Source organism: Ruditapes philippinarum, unplaced genomic scaffold (genome assembly GCF_026571515.1).
Source record: "Ruditapes philippinarum isolate M1 unplaced genomic scaffold, ASM2657151v2 ctg1098_1_1_1_1, whole genome shotgun sequence".
Classification (NCBI taxonomy): Eukaryota; Metazoa; Mollusca; class Bivalvia; order Venerida; family Veneridae; genus Ruditapes; species Ruditapes philippinarum.
The window spans coordinates 44251-69787 of NW_026862289.1; the positions used below are offsets into that span (position 1 = coordinate 44251).

The window sequence follows — 25537 nt, forward strand, 5'->3', positions numbered from 1 at the left end:
GATCGATATTTGTCAACCTGTTTATACTGTAACCTTTGTCTTGAGAAAAAAGTCCTAGAATTATGATATATGGAAAGTATGGTTTGGTTTAACAATTTTGATGACAAAATAGAAAAAAAAACAGACAAAAACAACAATTAATTTCTATATGATTATATAATTTAAATAATTATTTGTTCTTTTTGTTGCTAAAAGTATGCAGCCACATATAATAAGTTGATACATGTAAGTAATGGTAGCAACCAAAAACAAAACATATAAACAACATATAAAACACATACACAAAACCCCAAAACAATAAAACAAATTAATTACTTTTTAATAGCTTTAGACTGCGAGGAAAAAATGTTATGTAAATAATAAATAAATATCTGTTGATTTTATCTAGTTTGCTTAATACTACATTGTATTGGAAACTCCATAACGAACAAATCATGATCAAAGATGTGCAAACGATATTATGAAAATAGCAAACACCTTATAGGCGTATGCTAAAATAGCAAACAACTACCTGAATACCTGAGAAAAAGAATAAATTTTTATATAATTATATAGTTTAAATAATAATTCGTTCTTTTTGTTTAAAAAAAAAGTATGCAGCCATATATAATAAGTTGATCCTTGTGAGTAATGATATATATTCCTAATATTTTAATAGAAATTTTAATGACAAACCCCTGTTGTCAATGTAGTACCATGGTATGTATGTATCAAGAGGAACATATAAAGCGTAAACAAGTGCTATGGCAAAACATTTGTAACTTTTACCTTTCAAATGCATTACGACACTTACAAATAAATATTCCTGTTTGATCATAAGGTAAAAAATCAGCTTGAGACATGATAAAATTATCTTTTCTGGATGTTTATTGCATTTATCAGACATTATGATACATAAAATGCATTTTATCTGTTAATTACATATGATGCGGAATTTATGGGTCTTTTGAACATACCGACGTGTTATCTCTTTTATTCAAACGAATAGAGTACAGAATATTGATAAAAACATGGGGTAAACTTGAAAGGTATAAGTATATCTCTTCCTGGTTTGTCCAAATTCATCTAAAACACACTTAAATCATGATCGGTAATTGAACAAATTGATATCTTATTAAAACTGGCATATTTCTCATATTTCCTATTATGGGTCTGCTATTCTGATAAACTATCTTTCAGGTCTGTGTTTTACACTTGTCTTCATGTAATCCAGATGATTTACACTATGCATTCACGCCATTCAGATACACAAAAGAGTCATATTAACGCTTTTATGATTAAAAAAGATGAGTCAAAGTGAAATATGATTGTATGGTAAATCAACACGACATAATTGGTTTCTATAGTAATAATACCTAGCATTTTACAAATAATAATCTCCCTATTATTAACGATATACCTATTTCTCTTTTTTCCATGGTAACAAATGAGAGCATAAATTAACAACGAAACTTCAAGCGTAAAATAGGTGTGCTCTTCTATAAACAAATCGACCCATAAATAACATATACAATGTTTATATCTAAGGGTTTAACGTATAAACTTAACAAATAAACACAAACTGTCTATATGTTAATTAGGTAAACTGAACTAAATCTAACTCTTGGATTGTGAAACTAAAGCTCAAGTCTTAGAACAATTTTAGTATCAAAATGGATTACCTCATTTAAAAATTACAACGCGAGGCTGCCATATTTCTGATGATTGTATATTACTATGGTAAAAAGCAATTAAATAGTTACCGTAACGATAGTTGTCAAATTTAAGAACATTACATTCACCAATTGATGAATATGCTTCAATGTATTATAGTTGACATTTTATAAGAAATATGTGCTGGCTCATTAATGTACAATATGGTTTGCCTGAATTTCAAACCAGATTTAGAGTTTTTCAATTTGTTTAGAATTAAAAATGTCGCGTAGAGAAACACTGTCAAAACTTTGTAACTGTTACATTAATAAAGCAATCTAATAATTGATATTTACGTTAACTTTGTAAACTCACTGTTTTCACTTTGTGAGATTGAAAGTGTCGTTAAATGTCGTTTAATGTTTCAAACAGCAGCAAAAAGAAGTGTGAAAGTTGCATTAATTCCGTTAAACTGAAAATCAAAGTGTTCTTCCTTTTTTGAATAAAAGTTTAATAAATTTGAGCGTTGCATTTACAACGTTACACTGAACGTAAAAAGTTCCCGAGAAAAAAATAAAACAAAAAAAACTAAAGAAAATATCAGACCGGAATTATAGCGAGGAACGCTTCCAAGTTATACAATCATACGAATTATAGACATACAAGCTTGATTATGTATGTATAATTGCATTAAACTTGATGACTTGCAATATATTATCATTCCTGTAATCAGACAGACCCCCCCCCCCCTCAATTTTGTTCGACTTAATATGAATAAGTTACAATGAAATAGCATATATTAACATACACACCAAAAACATTTATCATTATCTCTTACAATTATTTCGCTAGCTATATGTTGTATATAAAGCATTAAGAAATTGACATTTGCTAAGATACATGCTTCTATTGCATGTATTAATGACGTTGAAGTTTCTCTGATAAAGGCAACATCAATCTGTCTGCAAAACAGTAGCAGTCTTATAATTAAAAACATAAAATCAGTAAAGCATTATTGAGATTGTAATATTCAATAGCAAATGTTTCCTATCTAGAAATGCAGTGTGAAGCGACATAAAATTACATCATAGATTGAAAGCATTTGTATCTATTTTCGACTCTCTTAATCTATGTTAGAAAAAAGGTCATCCTAAAGTTAAACATCTTCTTATACTGGAATATCTCTAGGCTGTAGAATGATACATTTTTGAAATAAACAAGCAACTTCTAACCTTCTCGAAGGTTATATTGCTGAGCTATGTCTTTTAACAATTTTTAATTATTTAAATGAAGCAAATATGAGGACATCTCAATTATTTAAACTACACATAACATTGAATTTATAAATTGAAATAAGTGGATTGCATTAGTTTTTATTGCAATCACAACGTTGTATACACTTATGTTCTTATAGTAATGCTAATTAAAACCGTTCCTGTTCCAAACATCATTAAATAACAGACCAACTGACAGATAGACCAAAAAATGTTTCATGTAATAAGTGTTATTTTAATTTCCTACATGATATTTACACTGTCATTCTAAATTCATAATTTTAGGACATTTTTTTCTAATTTTACGGTCTGTTCATACTAGCGGAGGAACAACAAATAACACTACATCATACCGATCACATCATCGTTTCTAGAACAAAGAAACCGACAGATAAATATCAGAAAAGATAATCTGTCAGCTATAGATGTATTTTATCATCAACATAGATTTTTATATACCAATATGAATACAAAAGAACTAAGAATTGACTAGTATGTGATACGAAGTGTATTTTTAAACATAGAGATATTTATGTAACACATATTGATATTGATACCATTAGTCAATAGTTAATTAATTATATTATTTATAAATAATATTTACTCAAGATAATGAAGTGAAATATTTACAACCTATTCAATACTTGATAATGTGTCTTTATTTGTTTTCCTTGATTGAAATGGATGAGATTATCATGAATAGTCATTATATGACTCAAACTAAATATTGCATCCATGACAACCTATTTCATTTCTAATATTTGGAATAAAGAAAGAAATGTTAGCATAAAAACAAATAAATGGTTATGAGAAGAAAGTATATTTATACCTTAGTTAGATATCATATTCACACTTTAAGCATATTCCTTTTCTATGCAAATAGTATTCCAAAACTAAATAGAATATCCTAACAACCAGATTTAGCTTTCTCGTTTCGAAACATCTATTCAGTCCAAGCAGTGTTACGAAAGCTATCGTGATCTTCACAAGAATACTTCAAATCCAATATACCTTTTTCTATACACCTTACATATGCAATAGCAATAAAGATTTAGCCTTAAAAGAAAGCTATTTCCTCTTTCCACCCAACATCACTGGTTGTTTTGTTACAAATTGCAGTTGAATGTGCAAGTACAGAGAAGTGATAAAACCGAAATCACGACATCTGCTAGAAATAGACAAACCTGTTATTTTTGTTTGTTTTTATTCAAAGTAGGAAATGAAATTTTGTGGTAGAGATGAATATTTACAGCGTTGGTCAAATTATGTATCAAAATCTCAATCAAAAACGTTACTTTGTCTTTCAATTTTATTCAATTTTATTCAACCCGCAAGTTTTCAGATAAGATTTAATTGTAATTTTTGATCCGAAAGTTACTTATAAAATGGGCAAAACGAATTAACGCTTTCAAATACATTTTTCATTAAAATGAAAATTATAAAAACACATTAACAAATCTTACTGAATGACTTGAAAAGTTGCCCCGTACATCACTTCAATGTTGTTATATTTTTCTGGTCATTCAGGATCATTGATGCCAGCACTATTAAGTGTTGAGAATTGAGAACCGCTCAAGCCGGTGCTAGAGGACGTGAGGGATGTTGCACTTATTCATTATCACTCATGTACATACTCAATCAAACCGAGTTTGCACTTTTCATGTTATTTTGTTGTAATCGATGTTTCCGAGGGATCATTTTGTTTTCAATTTTTTTTTCCTTATTTGATGCCTTTCGTATAATTTTATAGTTTTCAATTCGAAAATGAGTGTGGTCAAAACATTGTCACGAGCAGCACATTTCATTTAAGTCCCACGACATTTGACAGAATGTCTTACGCAGTTTTGTTCTTCAATCTCAATTGTATTTTAAGAAATTGGTATTGACATGTGTGATAGCAGACGAACTTTCTCGGTGCAAAGTAACCTCTACATGTAAAAATCTGATTCATTAAGAAAGGACGTCAACTAAACTAGCTAGGCAATATAGAGCGAAAACATGTACATATTCTTGATTTATAGGTCACATTCTGGTAAAATAATGTAAAGGCAGCATTCTAAAAACATGGTAATCATTTCTAACTGATGATCTACGTAGGTTTACAAGTAAAATATATTGTACTGTGATCAGTAAAATCTGGGATCGTTCCGTAACATTTGAAAAATGAGTAATTTGGATATTCACAATATATACGATTGTATCATATTTTAGGGACCTTTCTGTTGAAAATGTGTTATAGTTAAATCGCACAGTGCCCATTGATTGGCTCATTCCTTTTGGGGTTTCTTATTGTGACGACAGAGAAAGGGATAGCGATAGAAATGTCATATTCAGATGCTCGTTCACTGGTTACTTTTTTTCTTGTACAGAATCAGTGTAAGGAAATTAGGAAAACTGAAATAATTCACAAATATCTGATGTCTAATAATGGTATGTCTTTAGACATTCTATAGATATGTCTATTTTATTAAAATAATATTAAATAAAGGCTACGAAAATCAACATGAATTACTTTCACGATTTGCGATCAATTGAACTTGCAAATATTTGTGCCATATACGAGATATTTTGAACGTATATTAGTCTATTTTTGTAATAACAGCAGAACATTTTATATTCAACAAAAAAAATGTAAATGCAGTAAATCTGCATTAATTTTATGTTGTCAGCAACATTTCTGAAATAATGTATATTGCGTTTAATATTGTGTGTCAGCTGACGAAATACCATTTTTCAATATACAAAGAAAAGAAAATATTCCGTGTGAGTTAACTTCGTATTTAGTATATTGTTTAGCACATTACGCGTTTAAAATAGTTAGAAAATACAATGATAACATGGGCAGTGTTTGTCACATAAACAAAAAAGATTATTTAATAAATAGAAAAGGCATGATAATGAAATTCAAATTTATTATCTTTACAACATTGGCATCCTAGAGACTGTAATATAATTACCTTCTAGCCTCAAATGTTACTTCAAATTTTACTGATAGATAATTATTTTAGATAACAATATCAAATGCGTCTACGCATTAACCGTAGGTGTTGTCTCAGAATGCTTTTAAACAATTATTGTGATGACATAAACTACATATTTTTAGAATTCATTCAATTATTTTAACTTAACGTCTATCCAAGGTACGCACTGTTCTGTATTTAAATTATGTACACCACAATTTAATAGTTATATATTTCCGCATACACTTAAATTGATAAATTACACTTAATTTCATACATACATACACACTTTAAAAAACATTATTGATCCTTCAGCTCCCTAAGAGCAACTTACATCATATATTTTCATACGGCTAACATAATATTGTTCCTTGAAAAAATGATACATAAAATGCATTTTATCTATTTATTACCTATGATGCAGAATTTATTGATGCATTTGAACATAATAACTTTTATATTTATCGTGTAAATCAAACACATCATACACAGATTATCGATCAAGACATGTTGTGAAAGTAATGTACACTTTGTGTAAGGCTTACCTAGCCCTAAGTTGAATTGTTAAGATTTTCTTTTTTTATAGCAATTAATGCAAGTTAAGTTTAAACAATTCATTTTTGATATAATAAATTTATGAAACATGCATGAACATTGAGCTAAATGAAATATCCTAAAATCGTTGGACGGTAACTCATCTATTTGTCAATCTAAGTCTAAGTTATAGTGCCCAAAACCAGTTATCTGCCTAAAACAGTCTACTCTATCTAGCAAAAAATCTAACCTATATTATTTTCTACGAATAATAAATAACGTCAGACAAAATATTCCTTTAATAATGTTTAAAAATACAGCAAAATTTGGGAAATAACATTATACGCACTTTTGTTAAAAACGCATGTTGTTATTTAAAACCTTCAAATAGCACGATTTTCAATCAGTAACAATAATGAGCATTTTTGTTTAATGAAGCGTTAGCATGAAAGCAGCAACATGGTTTAAACAAAAAAATATACATTTATATCTAAGAAAATATTTTCTTACTTGAAGCAAAAATCTATTCTTGTAAAAAGTATTCTCAACCTCTTTAGAATATCCTTATTACCAGATTTTCACTAACGTTATTTCAATTGATGCAATGTGACACGAAACCTAATGTTATCTTCAGAAGAGCATGCTTCAAATCCAATATACCTTTTTTCCCTATACACTCTACATGTTTGCAACAGCAATAAAGATAGAGTGTCAAAGGAAAGCTTTTACTCCTTTCCACTGAACATCTGTAGTGATTGTGTTAGAAAATGCAAGTAAAATTGCAAGTAGAAATACTGATGGTATCGGAATCACGATTTCTGTTGAGAATAGACACATCTGTCATGTAATCTATCTTTATTAAAATCCAAGGTGATAAATCATATTATTTTGTGTTAGAATAAGATAATATCCAGCCTCAGGAAAATATTCCAGCCCCATGAAATTATAGAAATTTTAATTGCATGAGTTTTATTACAATTGTCGTTCATATCAGATTTTATCCGTAGAGATTGTGTGTAGATTGTGTCATGCAATGACTTTAACACATTCTACTGTCATCAAAAAGCTATGGCAGAATTCGGGTAAATGATTTCGAATACGTCTCTTCAGTTCATTTTTTCCATATAATCATGTTTCATTTTTATAAATAAATTATCGCTTGTATAATTAATACGACGAATGCAAATATATTGGCAAAGACAATATCAGATTTGCATGAAAACAATTAAATACGAACAAAACAACCAAAAACCGTTCAAATATTGTAACTAGAAAACACAGAAGAGAAACATCACACAAGATACATATATAACAATAAAGATTGGCTGTATTTGAAATCAACATAAGTTAAATTAGAAATATGAACATAAAAAGATAACAGCAGACTTTAAAGACAATAATGATTAATTATTTATCTAACAACTGCTTATAAAATGAGCAAAACAAATGTGCAATTGAAAAGTACATTTTCAATTCATCAAAGTAAAATGAAAACATGTAATCATACAAGACAGACAGGAAATAATACTAGGATCATTGTCAAACCAAAGGTTTCAAAACATAATTTTGTACAAAGGGGTAACAAATTGATAAACTATTCACAATTTTCGAACCACCACAAAATCATGGTTTGTTATAAACTTCAACATGTCTTCGAGCTGATAAAACGCGTTAATACCCTCATGTCGAGCAAAATATAACACAAGAAATATTATATAAATAACACATGGGTTTGTGGGTAACAGTAAAAATATCATCCCGAGGAATACACTGTTACCCGAGACATAGCCAAGGGTAACAGTATTTTTTACGAGGGATGACATTCTTACTGTTACTCACAAACCCATGTGTTATTTATTTTATTACCCCGACAAATACTGTGATCATATGTGTCAACTAAATCTAACTGTAACAAAAATAAACCAAGAGTAACAATAACTAAACTGTCTTTACCTTTTAAATTTTAAGTTTATTGTACAGTAGACCTATTAGCGAGTGATGATATCTACCAGTCATAAACATACAATGAGCTGTGTTTTATTTAGAAAACAAAACACAAACCCATTTATACGGTTATGATCAGTGAAATCTGATCCTTCTGTATCCAGACTACTCTTTCCTATGTGTTTTCAAAATAACGATGATATCCTATGTCTGTCCAGCATATCTGTAATGTTTCACTGAGTAAAATTGTTAAATAATCCTTTACTCGTCTGAATGTTCCATTTTGACACATAATCATACTTACGGTGAAAACGGATGTTTACTTTTAGACTATTCAACTAAAAGATATTTTATACGCGAAAAGCACTCTAGGGTGCAAGAAACTAAATTTTATGGGTGTTCATAGTAACTCTAGTGATGCCCCATTGTGGTAAATTTCGAAAATAACAATGAATCGAGAAAAAAAAATGGCGGCCATTGTATTTTATTTTATTTAGAAAATAGACAACTTAACCAGATTTTATACTGTTAAAAAAGTACTGTTACCCTTAGAACAGTATACATTTCTTTGTCACGTGGTACACTTGCTTGCATTAACAGTAGAAATAACTCCCAGAGGCCTATGGGAAATTAACATAACGAAAAAAGTGAGGGGTAATAATAATATTTATTATTCAGATGATTCACGTCATTCAGATACACACAAAACCTTTTTAAAATAATCATAATTCTTAGCATGAATCAATCATAAAAGTATGATAAATAGTAACGTATACAATATTATATGGTTATGATTATAATAATGATATATCGACTAGACAAAATTAGCGTCTATTTCCCTAACACTTTACAGACACTAATGACCCTATTAGTAACACTATACCCTTTGTCTTATCATTATAGTTACAAATGAGAACATAAATAAAAGATGAGGCTACAAGCGCGCCAAAAGGCGTCTTCTCTATAAAAGAAACTTTCCATACAAAATATAATTGACGTCTATTAAGTGCAATAAGGCAAAAATGTAAGCATGTAAATTATATCCTAACAATTAAACTAAGACTTTAAATTTGGGAATAATTAAACGTGTCAAGAAAGTAATTTGAAATCAATCTGGAACGTCATTATTTCAAAAACAAAGTCGAAGTAAAACTGGTTAACATGCAAACTTACGTTATTTCTAAGTTATCAATGCAAGAAGAAATGTTAGCAATGCTTGCATAACAGTGACAAAGTAGTTATTTCTTTAAAAGAAAATACCCATTTTGTAAACATTGAACTAAATTATAGCACATTTATATTTGATGATTTTTTAAAGTAGGACAACTTCTGTTTTAGGTATCCCTTTCACTTGTTTTACGCTTGACTTTATAAATTTTGTAATCATTTACATATTAACCAAAAAGTTAAGAACTATCTGAATTCCTGTACATATTATTTTAGAACTACCCTTTACATTTTATTTTATAGTGGCAAAACTATCCCTTACATTTCATTTTATTGCAATCATTTTAGAAATTTTATTTTAGAATGGTAAGAAATATCCTTTGAATTTTACTTAAGAATGTTCAGAGATCATTTACATTTTATTTAAGAATAACCAATGAGATTCACCGATTTCAATATGTAATTCTAAAATGACAAATGAAAAGAATTTTGATATTCAGTCCTTCCCTGTTTATTTTACAAGAAGTCAAACTGATAACAGACGGTCTCCGAAAATAAAATAGGGAAAAAGAATGGCCAATGCATTGATAGATCTGAAAACACGCACACACTTTCCGCTCTCAAACATCTTGGCATGTAAACGAATCGTTAGTTCTTGTGTAATCACTAAAAGTTATATTTAGGAGTTATATATAACCTAATGCGTGACTTAAACTATTTTTATGTTGCAGGAATTTCATCGGAACTCGTTTTGATGCATTTTTTATATATCTCAAACTATCATTATGATATGCAGTACATACATAAGATGCTAGATTTTAACAAATTCTATCTTATACTTTTCATTCTGCACACGCCTTTTACAGGGTAATATATGCTAAATGTTTCTTCATAGGACACTATACGCTTTCAATAAACATGAATCGGTGATATCAGACAGGATAAAGTACGTAAGATTTCATTATCTTTCGACACCATTCTCTGTATTTTGAAGTTTCGACAAAAAGTGATGACATAAAATCTATTTTTTCTCGACTCCAAAACCTGAGTTCTTCTGTTTACTATGGTTTTAAGGTGGCATCAGCATTTATCAACTTTTAAATTCTTAACATTCAGTCTGTCACTTTTCTAAATCGTGTACATATTTAGGTAGTATCAGAAGCGTTAAAGTAAGTAAAACAAAATAATAATTTGACTAAAGATCTGATATTGGCTTTAATGAACATTTGTAAGTTAATACTGAAATAATTTTCAGTAAATTTTCGCGGGACAAACTGGGCTGAATATTTACTTAAAACCATGTTATACTTGATGACTCAAATTATCTCGTTCCTGTTATTAAGTAGACAATTTCCCTTAATTATTCCGACCTTATATGATTAAGAACATAAAGATATTGCAATAAAATTGCATATCACATGCAAGTCATCAAACATCCACCATAATGTCTTTCAAGTATTTCTCTAACTACTTCTGTACTTGATAACATTGTATTTTAGGCACTTAGTAATTGACATTGATTTGCTTTGATACATTCTGTATATGCTTCTTTTATGAATGACGTCAAAGTTTCAAAGAATAATTATAATCTAACGAGTCTTAAAGGCAGTCTTATTAAGAAGTATATAACAAATCGGTGTAGAAATATCGAGACGTAAAAATATAAAGTAAATGTTTCTTTTGTAATGGTATAGAGTTAAACATTTTCTTTTATACAAAAATGTATTAAAGTTGTATTTCGATCTATATGATATGTTAACAAGTATAATATCTTGCAAAGCAATGGAATTAATTTATTAATTAAATAATTACTATAAAGCAGCTAGATATTTCATGACGTTCAAAATTCTCACAAAATGTAGATAAAATGCAATTACGCTAATTTGAATTATCTATAATTTATGAAATGAATTAAGAATCAAATAATTTCACATTAATATGCCTTTGCGCTTTGTCGAATAATTTAATGTATCAAATTTAAGATAAGGAAAGTGCTATAATTTTCAAAAGGCAATATGGTTATAACAAAAAAATATAATTATAAAAAAATAGATTTATAACCTTACTTGAATCATAATCCGTTTAAAGCAAATAGGATTCCAAACCTCACTAGAATATCTTTATAGAGTTTTGCTTGCTCGTTTCGAAGCGTTATTGCTGTTCAAGCAATGATATAAGAAACCTTACGTTATCTGCAGAAGAACACGCTTCATATCAAATACACCATTTTTTCTTTACACCCTAAATATTTGCAAAAGCAATAAAGATAGTGTGAAAAGCTAGCTAATACTCATTTCCTCTTCACATCAAAAGTTCCTTTGTTAGAGAATGGAAGTAAAAATGCAAGTAGGAAAAACTGATGATACCGAAATCACGGCTTGTGTTAAGAATAGACATATCTGTCATATTATTATAAAAAACCAAGGTGATAGAATTATTTCGTGAAAGAGACAGATAATAAATATCCCAGGAAAAGATTCCGGGCCAATATTAGTATATAAACTGTCATCGTATATATGAGATTCCTCTCCGATCAATCCATTGCAAGTAACTTAAACACTTTTTACAGACATATAATAACAAACGCTGAATTCGAGTTAATAAATGTGATAGAATGCAATCACCACAGGAGCACTGTGTTTAATATTTCATTTAATTATAGTCATGTTCTAATAAATAAATTATGACCATTAAAATAAATACGATGAATATAAATTTATTGCATGCAAACAAACTAGCATAAAACGAATTAAATATAAATAGAAAGTAAACCGGCACGATTAATTTATGGTTAACAAATAAACCTGACATTCAAAAATTATTAAAATAATACGCCGTTTAAATATCAGTCATAGAAAACGTTGATGAAACTCATCACATCAGATAAATAACGCTAATTGGCATTCCAAATGAGTACGCTTGTATATATTTAAAGATAACTGCATACGATTAAAGGTAATTATATATGATTTTGTCGTCAATTAATGCTATTAAAATGTTCAAAACAAATGAAAGTAGACTTGAAGAGACAACGTTAAACATGAGGCTATAAATTACACGTTAATTGCAAAACCACTGTTTTAAAAGCATATGAATAAAATAATAAAATAATTAAAAAGAAAATTCGTTTTGGCAAAAATGATTATTCTAAGTGGAAAAGCTCATTACCGAGTAAAAATATTCTTAATGAATGAAACAATTCGATAAATTTGCTTCCAGAACAGTTAATGTTTTATAAAGGGTTCTTGTATGGGATATTTTAAAGGATTGTAGGAATGTACTAAAATATGGGTGCTTATTTTTTCTTCATGTATATAACATGCACACAACAATTATAAAAATTCGAGTATTGTTCATTTATTGAAACACATGTACTGTTTTAGACATACATGATCGTGTATAATGTAAAACTAGAACTTACATGAGAACTTACTTTAAAATTTCTGACTTCTGCCTGACAGTGTAAGTGTTTTCATGAAATTTATGAATCCGGCCAATACATGGTCACACATATTTAAATATCAAAAAAGCACATTCCTAAAACATTCAACAAAATCGCTTAGACTGTTTTCTCTAACAAACTCTGTACTTTAACATGTTGTGTATAAAGCAATAAGTAATAGGAATTGATTTGCTTAGAAATATGCTTCTAATGTGACAGCCGTCGAAGTTTCTCTCAGGAATCTAAGATTAACGTGTCTGAAAATGAGACGTATTAAGAAGTCAACAAATTAAAACAGTGAGACAATTTAGAAGATAACATATTTAAGTTTTATTGTTTCTTATCTGGTAGAAAAATGTTAAAACGGCATTCTAAAATCACTATTAAGCAATTTATCTGTATCAAATCTTACTGCGATTCCTATACTTCAGGATATATGTTGTTAACCGTTTAGAACGCATGATATTAAAAACGTTTTAAACCGTTTTGTCGTACCAATCTCATGAAAATGTCCTATATCTTATAAGGAAACCGACGGAAATATATATTATACTAGTCTAAAAAAGTGAATTAAGAAACCATAAAGCTCCAATTTCTATGCTTAACTAATAATAGCAAACCGTAACGCGTATCTAGAGGTTCGCTAATACATGTAATACATCAACAGTTACTAATTTCACGATTCTTCAGATAATTACCTGATAAGAACTATACATTTCCTAGCTTTCGAAGTAAGTGTTATGAAAACTGAAGTGTGTTATCATCATTTTGTATTATCTGATATTGTTGCAAATACAAATATGTTGCGACATTTTACTTAATATATACAGTTCATTTTGTTCTGTAAACAACAATATACTTAACTAGTTTGTTAAGATACGAACACAACAAGTATGCTCTTCATATTTTCTATAAACCTCTAAACGTGAACTCTTCCTCTAAACCTGTTTGATTTAAATTATTTAAACGTCTACAAATCCATATCAAATTTATTGAGGAAAGTCACTATACTATTTAATAACACTAAACAGTATTATGATAATTTATTTTAATTATAATAATTACATTTTCTTTTAATCGTTTATGAAAGTTGAGTTCCATTTTCATATTGCGATTCAATTCTGTAATGTCTGCATAAGAAGATAAACAAGTTCCACTTGATGTCATTCTCTAATCGAAACTTCAAAGAATAAAATTATGTATACTAAGATTGACGTGCTTACCTACATTCTTAGGGTAATTAGTGTAAAGTAGATTATTAAAAAATAGTTTGGTTACTGTTTGTTTTATCGCCGAATCAAACAAAAACATAGGAAATCCCCAACATAAATGTATTGATTAAAAACAATAAAATACCTAGTTTTTAAATAAAATGAACATGGTAGGAAGAATATGGAAACCAAAGAATATGGGTTACATAATTTATGAAGTAGGTAACATTTTTGAGATTTTTTTGTGTGTTTTATATTTGTTCTCAACTGACGAAGCTAATAAAGCAAAACATGTATTGATATCTAAATTTATGTTGATTTTGATCTATTTGTCCCATCCTAGATTTGTTCTATATTAATGTAACATATTAATATCCAAGCTTATTCTACGATGTTAGTTTCTTTTTTCGTTTTATTCTTCGCACCGATTTCTATGACAAATTTATGGAAACTTAGTTCAATCACGAACAACCGACTGAATTCAATTTCCAATATAAAAGTGTATAGTACATTGTAAATGAACTTTAAGAATAAAAAAATATGTGATTTTGTCAATGACCTTTACTTTTTAACTGGCACATGTACTATGTATAACTTAAATCAGTAAACAATAACTACAGCAAAGGCATAAAGTAGACTTAAAAAGATACATATATTAAACACATAGTTTATCCTCAGAGATATTAAATGTTGGCGTACAGAACTGAAAGTAACATCAAATTTAAAGAAATTAACACATGGAAGTTATTTCGACAGAAAATCATTTATTGTTTATACAATTTGTTTGCTGTAGTATATAAATAAGGAAAAGTACTTATTATATAGAAATCTTATCAAATTCAAGTAATAGAAAACATCTACAGATACACCTAACACTTCAAGCAATGGCACGTACTTATTTCGATCCACTTGTTATATATAACGTGTAAGTATAATACAGCATGTTAATCGAATTACACAGTCCATTAACGCTGCATACCGTTGTGAAAAACCCACAACGTGATACAGTTTGCCGAAAGTTTGACAATATTGCACATTTGACATTAAAGAAACACATTTGCCTTTGAGCAGGACAAAGGTTCCTGTTTTGCACGCAGTAAAGCCAATTAAAATTAATATAATTCCCACAGGGATATTCATAAACAATCTTAAGATACTTCCAATACTAAAAATTAACGGCAGATACTTTTCGTTATTTCAAAAGGTTGTTTCTACTTAATGAAAAATAACAGTTTATTCTGCCTGATCAAACATTACTTTAAACTAAGCAACTGTTTCTACTACTCAATTGTTTCTAAGAATACTCTAAATTGATGGAAATGTGAGTAGGAAAATTTTAGTTTTCTGGCCCTATAAGATTTTTGATGCCCTCATGGTATTTTTCAATTTTAAATTAACGTAAAAAAACCCCGTATAATTATGTACTTTTAAATTTTAAAAAAATAAATCTCTTTGGTCTTTTTTTAAAAATTTTCTTTCATGCAAAAAATTATTTAAAAAGTTTAAAAGTCTCTAATTTAAAAATATTTTAAAAAAAAAACAGAAAAAACGGATTTCAAAAAATTATTTTTTCATTTCTTTATTTCTTAAACAAACTTATTTAAAATTTAAGCTTTTTTCTAGTGCAAAAAATTTAAAAATTTTCAATGTTTAAATTAAATTTTTTTAAAAATTTAAAAATTAAGCTCGGGGGAAAAAAGTTGATAAATTATAAAAGGTATTTTTTTTTTTGAACTAAAATTAATCAAATTTTGCTTTGGGGTTTAATTATTATTTAAAAACCAAAAATTAACAAATTTATCAAAATATTTGTTAAAAAAAAACCCTTTTGTTAATGATTTTAAAATTTTTGAAATAACTTTTTTTGAATTGTTAGGGATACTTGGAATAAAATTTTTAAAACTTTTAAAATTATTATTAAAACTTTTTTGTAAAAAAAAATTTACTGTTTTAATTTATGATAAAAATTATGGGAAAAAATTCCTCTTGGGTTTTTGTTTAAAAACAAGAGTAAAAAGATAGATAAAATGGGTAAAATTAACGTTTTTTTATGAATTTTCCCCTTTTTTCCAATTTTTTTTAAAATAAAAAAAAATTAAAACAGTGGGAATGGAAAAAAAATTTTTATGTTAAAAAAATTAACATTATGGAAATTTAAACCCCGACGTTAATTTAGTTATTTTAAAAATTTTAAATTTTTTAAATTTTTTTAAAAAAAAGATATTTTTTTTAAAATAAAACCTAATTTTATCTTTTGCTACGTCACATAAAATATTACGTCATATGAGTTATTATATTATCTTATTAAAACTGGCATGCTTCTTAAATTTTCTTGTATAATTCTGTAATTCTGATTACTTGTTTTTCAGGTATATGTTTAACACTTGTTTTCATGTCACACAGATGTTTACCAATATGCATGCACGCCATTCAGATACACGCAAAGCCATACTATCGCTGTTATGATTGAAACAAAAATGAGTTAAAGTAAAATATGATTGTAAGTGTGACAAGACGGAATGAGTTTCTATTGTAATTTTTCCAGCATTTTACAAATAGTAATCACCCTATTATTTATGATATACCCTTTCTTTTTCTCCATTGTAAACAAAATAAGAGAATAAATTTGCAACGAAACTTCAAGTGCTTCTCTTTAAAGATATCGATCCGTAAATAACATATTCAATGTTTATTAGAAAGCGTGCAACGTATAAACTTGACAAATAAACACAAACTGTCTGATATGTGGATAAAGTAAACTGATGTAAATCTTACACTTGAAACTAAAGCTCAAGTCAGTGAGCAATTACCGAATCAAAATGGATTACTTTATTTACAAATTGCAATATAAGGCTTTCATGTCTCTTATAAGCTTATGATACTATGAAAAAAAAAAACTGTTACGTTAGCTGTCAAATTTAAAAAAAACATTACATTGACAGATCAATGAATTGTCCGTTTAATGCAATAATTTTCTTCAATGTTATTTGTTTGACATTTTATATGAACTGTGTGCTTTGATTTGTCTGAATTTCAAATCAGATTAAAAGTTTTTCAATTTGTTTTGAATGGTAAAGGCTTAGTTGAGTAATACTATTAAGACTTTAACTGTTCCATCCATAAAACAATATCAAGTGACTGATATTGACTTTTGTAAACTCTCTGTTTTCACCTTGCGAGTTTAAATGTCGTTAAATACTATAAAAAATAAAATTCCTACAGATGGTATGTGTATATTAATAAGAATATTTTGTTTGTTTTAGATTCCGTGGATATATTATCGTATACGGAGATTTAGGTAGATATCCTCTTTTCATAAATAGATATGTTTAGAATTATATAAATTTTGGTGTAAATTATTTAGTTACAGATAATATTATCTTGCAGAAGGTTTATGAACAAAGTTTATACGATTGTCATAAAGGGTTGTAATAATTGGGGGTTACTGATGTTAAGAATATGCTTGATACGTTATGGGTTTTCCAATTATTTTGTTAATATTAATAAAGTTGATTGTAAAATTTTTCTAAAGATTGTTTAAAACAAAGACTGTTGGATAATTATAGACAATAATGGAATACAGCGATTGAAAACAGTTTAGTATTAGATCTTTATAAAAGTTGTAAAACAACACTAATTATATGAAAATTATTTAGATATTTTACCAAAACACCTATAGATTTTTTATTATTAAAGAATGAGAATGTCAGCTCATTCACTGAGAATTCAAACTGGAAGGTATGGTCAAAATAGATTGCCACGTAATGAAAGATATTGTCTTTGCTGTAACAATGTTGATATAGAGGGACGAATACCATTTCATATTGATATGCCCATGTTTCTTAGAAATTAGAAAAAAGTTTATTAAAAAATACTACTAATAAAAAGGCCTTCCATGAATAAAGTGTATTGATCTAACTATGTAGCAAATCAAAAGAATAATTTATTTAAATCTGGCAAAATATATAAAAGAGTCATTAAATTACAGAAATACTATTGTTGATTCTGTCAGATAAATTTGATTTATGATTATATATGTCTTTATTAAAGAATATATCAATTTCATTCAAACATTTTTATGTATAGATTCTTTCTGAAGATATGTCTGCTATGTAAACATGTATATTTGATTATGTTTAAAACAGTTTATCATCAACACTATAATATCAATTTTTGTTAATTCTAGAAATAATAACTAAAGTAACGTGACATTGGTCTTTAAAGTTTGTTTTAATGCATTGGAAACTAGTATTGAAAATGTATTGTAATGTATTGCATGTATTATCACACTATGTATATATGATTATTACTATGTACATCCGAAATAAAATAATGTTCTGTTCTGTTCTATTATCATGTTCAGCATGAAATGCATGCAAATACAAATTTATGCATCCCTAAAGTTGTTTAATCTACATTAGATTTAGTACCAATTTAAACAGCTTTAATGTTCCACACAGCAAAAAAAAGGTCAAGTTTGAAATTTATATTTACACCGTTAAACTGAAAATCAAAGTGTTCTTCCTTTTTCTGAAAAACACTTTAATAAATTTGAGTGTAAAAAGTTGAATTTACAACGTTTCACTGAACGTTTAAAGTTCCTGAGAAAAAAAATCTAAAAGAAATATCAGACCTTAATTATAATGAGGAACGCTTCCAAGTTTTACAATCATACGAATTATAGACAGACAGTCTTGATTAGTTATGTATAATTGCATTAAACTTGATGACTCCTGTTATTTAGTAGACAGCGCCCCTGATTATTTCGACTGTTTGTTTGTTTCATTTTACGCCTTTTCCCAACAGTATTTCAGTCATACAGGCGGGTAGTTTCCTAACCATCGTTCCTGGAGAGATACACCAGTGCTAGACTACCTTCCTCCGGGCTAAACTACCAAAGAATCTCCCGGGGATCGAACCCACGCCAGAGAAGTAACTGGATTAGAAGTCATCGACTCTAACCCCTCGAGGCGGTATTTTTTCGACTGAATATGATTAAGAACAATTAGTTGTCACATATATTACAACGACATAGCTTATAGCATACAAACCATAAAACATTTATCATTATATCTTACAATTATTTCGCTCACTATGTATTGTGTATTAAGCATTAGGTAATTTACAATTGCTAAGATATATGCTTCTATGTATTAATGACGTCGAAGTATTTCTGATTAAGGCTTGAACATCAATCTGTCTGCAAAACAGTAGCAGTCTTATCAATAAGAACATAAACTCAGTAAAGCATTATTGAGATTGTAATCTTCAATAGCAAATATTTCCTATCTAGAAATGTAGTGTGAAGCGACTCTAAATTACATTATAGTTTGAAAACCTTAGAATTGTATAATGACAAAAAATGGATGTAATATCTCTTGCATTGTGATCCATTATTATAGTGGCAAGTATTGAGGATCGATTATTTTATTCCGTACTTAAGTTATTTTATTCTGATATAGGGAGAATAAAGAAATCTATTTTCGACTCACTTTATCTATGATGGAAAAAAGGTCCACCTAAAGTTAAATATCTTCTTATCTTTAAATAATATACCAGAATATCTCTAAGCTTAAGAAGTACACAATTTTAAATAAACAAGCAACTCCCAAACCTTTCTGGGGAAAGGTTTTATATTGTTGAGTTGTCTTTTAAAAAATTTTAATTAAAAAATGAAGAAAATTTGAGGGGAAATCCAAAAAAAATTTAAACTCCCAACATAACTTTTAATTTATAAATAAAAAAAAGGGTATAAATTTTTTTTATTTTTTTTTGGCAATTACCCGGGTTTGAATACACTTATATTAATGCTAAATCGTTCGTATTTATTTTTTGAGAGCCAACATCACTAAATAACAGATCAACGGACAGGTACACTAAAAATGTTACATGGAATAAGTATTATTTTCCTACATGATATTTACATTGTCATTACAAAGAATATGCTTCTAAATTTATAATTTTGGAACATTTTCTTTCTTAATTTACGTTTTGTTCATACTAGCAGAGGAGAAACAAATAACACTACATTATACCGATCACATCATCGTTTCTAGAATAAGGATAGCGACATATGAATATCATAAAAGATACTCTGTTAGCTATAGCAACATAATTTTATGTATACCAATATGAATGCAAAAAAAAAAGAGTAAGGAGAGACTAGTATGTGATACGAAGTGTATTTTTAAACAAAGAAATATTTACATAACAGTTATTAATATTGATAGCCTTACTCAATAGGTAATTGAATTATTTATAGATAATATTAACTCAAGATAATGAAGTGACATATTTACTATTTATTCAATACATGATAAGGTGTCTTTATTTGTTTTCCTTGATTGAAATGGATGAGATGATCATGATAAGACCAAAACTAAATATTGCATCCGTGAGGACCTATTTCGTTTCTAATATTTGAAATAAAGAAATGTTAGTATACCATAAAAACAAATATATGGTTATGTCAAGAAAATACATATTAAATACCTTAGGTAAATATTATATTCACCTTTGAAATATATTCCTTTTCTATAAACATAGTATTCCAGAACTTTATAGAATATCCTAACAATCAGATTTAAGCTTTCTCGTTTCGAAACATTTATTCAATCCAATCAGTAATACGAAAGCTAACGTAATCTTCTCAAGAACATACTTCAAATCCAGTACACCTTTATGATATACACCTAACATACATGCAATAGCAATAAAGATTAAGCGTTAAAGAAAGCTATTTCCTCTTTCCACCCATCATACGGGTTATTTTATTACAAATTGCAAGTGAAGGTGCAAGTACGAAAATAGATAATACCGAAATCACGACATCTGCTAGAAACAGACAAACCTGTCATATCATTTATTTTTGTTAGTTTTTATTCAAATTCAAAGTAATAAATAAAATTTCGTGATAGGGATGAAAATCTACGGCGTTGGTCAAGTTATGTATGAAAATTTCAATCGAAAACATTACTTTGTCTTTCAATTGTATTCAACCCGCAAAACATTAATAAGTTTTCAGGTAAGATTTAATTGTAATTTTTGATCCGAAAGGTTTTTTTTTAAAATTTGCAAAACGAATGAACGCTTTCAAATACATTTTTCATTTTAACAAAGCTTTATGAAAACACACTAAAATATCTTACTGAATGACTTGAAAAGTTGCCCCGTACTTCACTTTATTGTTGTTATATTCTCTGTCATTCAGGATCATTCATACTAGCACTATTAAGTGTTCAGAATTTAGTACCGCTCAAGCCGGTGCTAGGGGGCGTGAGGGATGTTGCACTTATTCATTATCACTCATGTACAGACTAAATCAAACTGAGTCTTCAATTGTCATGTTATTTTGTTGTAATTAATGTTTCCGAGGTATCAGTTTGTTTTCAGATTTTTTTCGTATAACTTTATAGTTTTCAATGCGAAAATGAGTGTGGTTAAAACATGGTCACAAGTTTTTTCTGACAATAAAGTAGCACATTTCATTTAAGTCCCACGACATTTGACAGAATGTCTTACGCAGTCTTTTTCTAACAATCTCAATTGTATTATAAGAAATTAGTATTGGCATGTGTGACAGCCGACGAAGTTTCTCGGTGCAAAGTAACTTCTTCATGTCAAAAAATCAGATTCATTAAGAAAAGAAGTCAACTAAACTAACTAGGCAATATTGAGCAAAAACATGTACGTATTCTTGATTTATAGGTCACAATCTGTTAAATAATGTAAAGGCAGCATACTAACAACATGGTAAACATTTTTAATTGATGATCTACTTAGATTTACAAGTAAAATACATTGTACTGTTGTCAGTAAAATCTGAGATAGTTCCGTAACATTTGATGATTTATTTGGACATTCACAAAAATATACGATTGTATCATATTTTAGGGTCATCTCTGTTGAAAATCGCACAGTGCGTTAACTAGAGTTCATGTATTAGTTACCCGCACTCCAGAGATTACCCATTGATTGGTTCATTCATTCTGGAGTTTCGTATTTTGGCGACAGAGAAAGGGATAGCGATAGAAATGTAATATTCAGATGTTCCTTCACTGGTTACATTTTTCTTCATAACTATTAATATCATACTACTCGGACGAATGTAAAGCTTCAGGTACATACTCGTACTCGTATTTCACAAACTTTCAGATAATCACCTAAAAAGCACTATGCGTTCTGTTTCAGAGAATCAGTGTTAGGAATTTCTAATAATGGGAATTTTTGTTTAATGAAGCACAAGCATGAAGCAGCAACATGGTGTAAACAAAAAATTACATTTATATCTAAGAAAATATTTTCTTAGTTGAAGCAAAAATCAATTCTTAGTTAAAAGTATTTTCAACCTCTTTAGAATATCCTTATTACCAGATTTTCACTAGCGTTATTTCAATTGAAGCAATGTTATACGAAACCTAACGTTATCTTCAGAAGAGCATGCTTCAAATCCAATACACCTTTTACCTATTCATCCTACATGTTTGCAACATCAATAAAGATAGAGTGTCAAAAGAAATCTATTACTTCTTTCCACTTAACATCTGTAGTGATTTTGTTAGAAAATGCAAGTAGAAATCTTGATTGTATCGGAATCACGATTTCTGTCATGTAATTTATCTTTATTAAAATTCAAGGTGATAAATCATATTATTTTGTGTTAGAATAGAATTATATCCAGCCTCAGGAAAATATTCCAGCCCTATAAAATGATAGAAATTTTAATTGCATGAGTTTTATTACAATTGTCGTTCATATCAGATTGTATTCGTAGAGATTGTGTGTAGATTGTTTCATGTAATGACTTTAACACATTATACTGTCACCAAAGAGCTATGACAGAATTCGGGATAATGATTTTAATAAAATCTCTTCACTTCATTCGTTCCATATAATTTTGTTTCATTTTTATACGTAAAAATCGCCAGTATATTTAATACGATGAATGCAAACATATTGGTTAAGACAATATAATATTTGCATGGAAACAATTGACTACGAATTGATTTATTTTCGATTAACAAAACAGCCAAAACCGTTCAAATACTGTTATTAGAAAACATAAATGAGAAACATCACACCAGATAAATATATAACAATAAAGATTGGCTGTATTTGAAATCAACATAAGTCAAATAACTCAAATTAGAAATGACAGTTTTTTGTGCACATCTAAAGATGACAGCAGACTTTAAAAATAAAAAAAATGATAAATTATTTATCCCACAAATGCTAATAAAATGTGAGCAAGACAAAAGTACATTTGAAAGGAACATTTTTCAATTCATTAAAGTTAAATGAAAACACGCACTCAAACAGGAAATACAGGGAATTATACTAGGATCATTGCAAAACCACAGAATATGTATAAAGGGAAACAAGTTAGTTTTCGAATTATGTACACCACAACATTCAAGCTCGTTATACACTTCAACATGCCTTTAATTGATGAAACGCATATAATTCCATACGTAAAATTCCCTAGAACAAACAGAATATAACAAAATAAATATTCACATTTATTGTTCACATGATTCACATAAAGCATTTTTGACACAATCATAATTCTGAGCATGAATCAATCATATAAGTTTGATCAATAGTAACGTATATGATATTATATGATTATAATAATGTATCGACTAGACAAAATTGGTTTCTGCATTTTATTTACAGACACTAATGACCGTATTAGTAACACTATACCCTTTGTCTTATCATTATTGTTAAAAATGAGAACATAAATAAAACATGAGACTACAAGCGCACCACATGTTTCCTTCTCTTATAAAGAAACTTGCCAAAAGGTGTCTTCTCTATAATAGAAACTTTCCCTATAAAATATATGATTGCTATTAATTAAGTGCAAAAATGTAAGCGTGTAAATTATATTTTAACAATGGCACTAAAACTTAAAATTTGGGAATGATTATACGTGTCAAGAAATTAATTTGACTTGATGATTAAAAAAAAAGAAGACAAAAAAAGGAAAAGGAATGACCAAGCATTGATAGACGCACTAGCCACTCTCAAACGCCTTGGCATGTAAAAGAAGTTCTTGTTTTTGTGTAATAAATAAAAGTTATATTAATTATTTTAGGAGTGTATACTCTAACCTAATTCTTGATGGAAACTTATTTTATGTTACATGCATTTCATTGGAAATAGTTTCAAAGAATAATTATAATCTAACGAGTCTTAAAGGCAGTCTTATTAAGAAGTATATAACAAATCGGTGTAGAAATATCGAGACTTAATAATAAAAAGGCAAAGGTTTCTTTTGTAATGGTGTAGAGTTAAACATTTTCTTTCATATAAAATGTATTAAAGTTGTATTTCAATCTGTATGATATGTTAACAAGTATAATATCTTGCAAAACAATGGAATTAATTTATTAATTAAATAATTACTATAAAGCAGCTAGATATTTCATGACGATCAAAAATCTTACAAAATGTAGATAAAATGCAATTACACTAATTTGAATTATCTATTTATGAAATAAATTAAGAATCAAATAATTTCACATTAATATACCATTGCGCTTTGTCGAATAATTTAATGTATCAAATTTAAGATAAGGAAAGTGCTATAATGTTCAAAAGGCAATATGGTTATAACAAAAAAAATATTATCTTAGATTTATAACCTTACTTGAAGCATAATCCGTTTTAAGAAACCTCACTAAATATCTTTATAGAGTTTTGCTTGCTCGTTTCGGAGCGTTATTGCTGTTCGAGCAATGATATAAGAATCCTTACGTTATCTCCAGAAGAACACGATTCATATCAAATGCACCATTTTTGCTTTACACCCTAAATATTTGCAATAACAATAAAGATGTGAAAAACTAGCTAATACTCATTTCCTCTTCACATCAAAAGTTCCTTTGTTAGAGAATGGAAGTAGAAATGCAAGTAGGAAAACCTGATGATACCGAAATCACGACTTCTGTTAAGAATAGACATATCTGTCATATTATTATAAAAAACCAAGGTGATAGAATTATTTCGTGAAAGAGACAGGTAATAAATATCCCAAGGAAAAGATTCCGGGCCAATATATAAGTGTTATGAAAACTGAAGTAAGTTATCATCATTTTGTATTATCTGATATTGTTGCAAATACAAATATGTTGCGACAATTTACTTTATATATAGTCCATTTTGTTCTGTAAACAACAATATACTTAACTTGTTTGCTTAGATACGAACCCAACGAGTATGTTCTTCATACTTTCTATAAACCTCTAAACGTAAACTCTTCCTCTAAACCTGTTTGGTTTAAATTATTTAAACGTCTACAAATCCATATCAAATTTATTGAGGAAAGTCACTATACTATTTTATATCCCTTAACATTATTATGATAAT

General features: G+C 28.3%; 1 protein-coding gene across 1 annotated transcript in view; it reads right to left on the reverse strand.

The window, feature by feature from the left end:
* LOC132718552 (poly [ADP-ribose] polymerase tankyrase-like) overlaps positions 1-3998 on the reverse strand; it is a 41137-nt gene extending 37139 nt beyond the window's left edge. Inside the window, exon 1 of the mRNA XM_060702263.1 lies at positions 3736-3998. The gene's annotated coding sequence lies outside the window, so the exon portion shown is untranslated. The remainder of the gene's footprint in view (positions 1-3735) is intronic.
* Positions 3999-25537: the final 21539 nt, after the last annotated feature.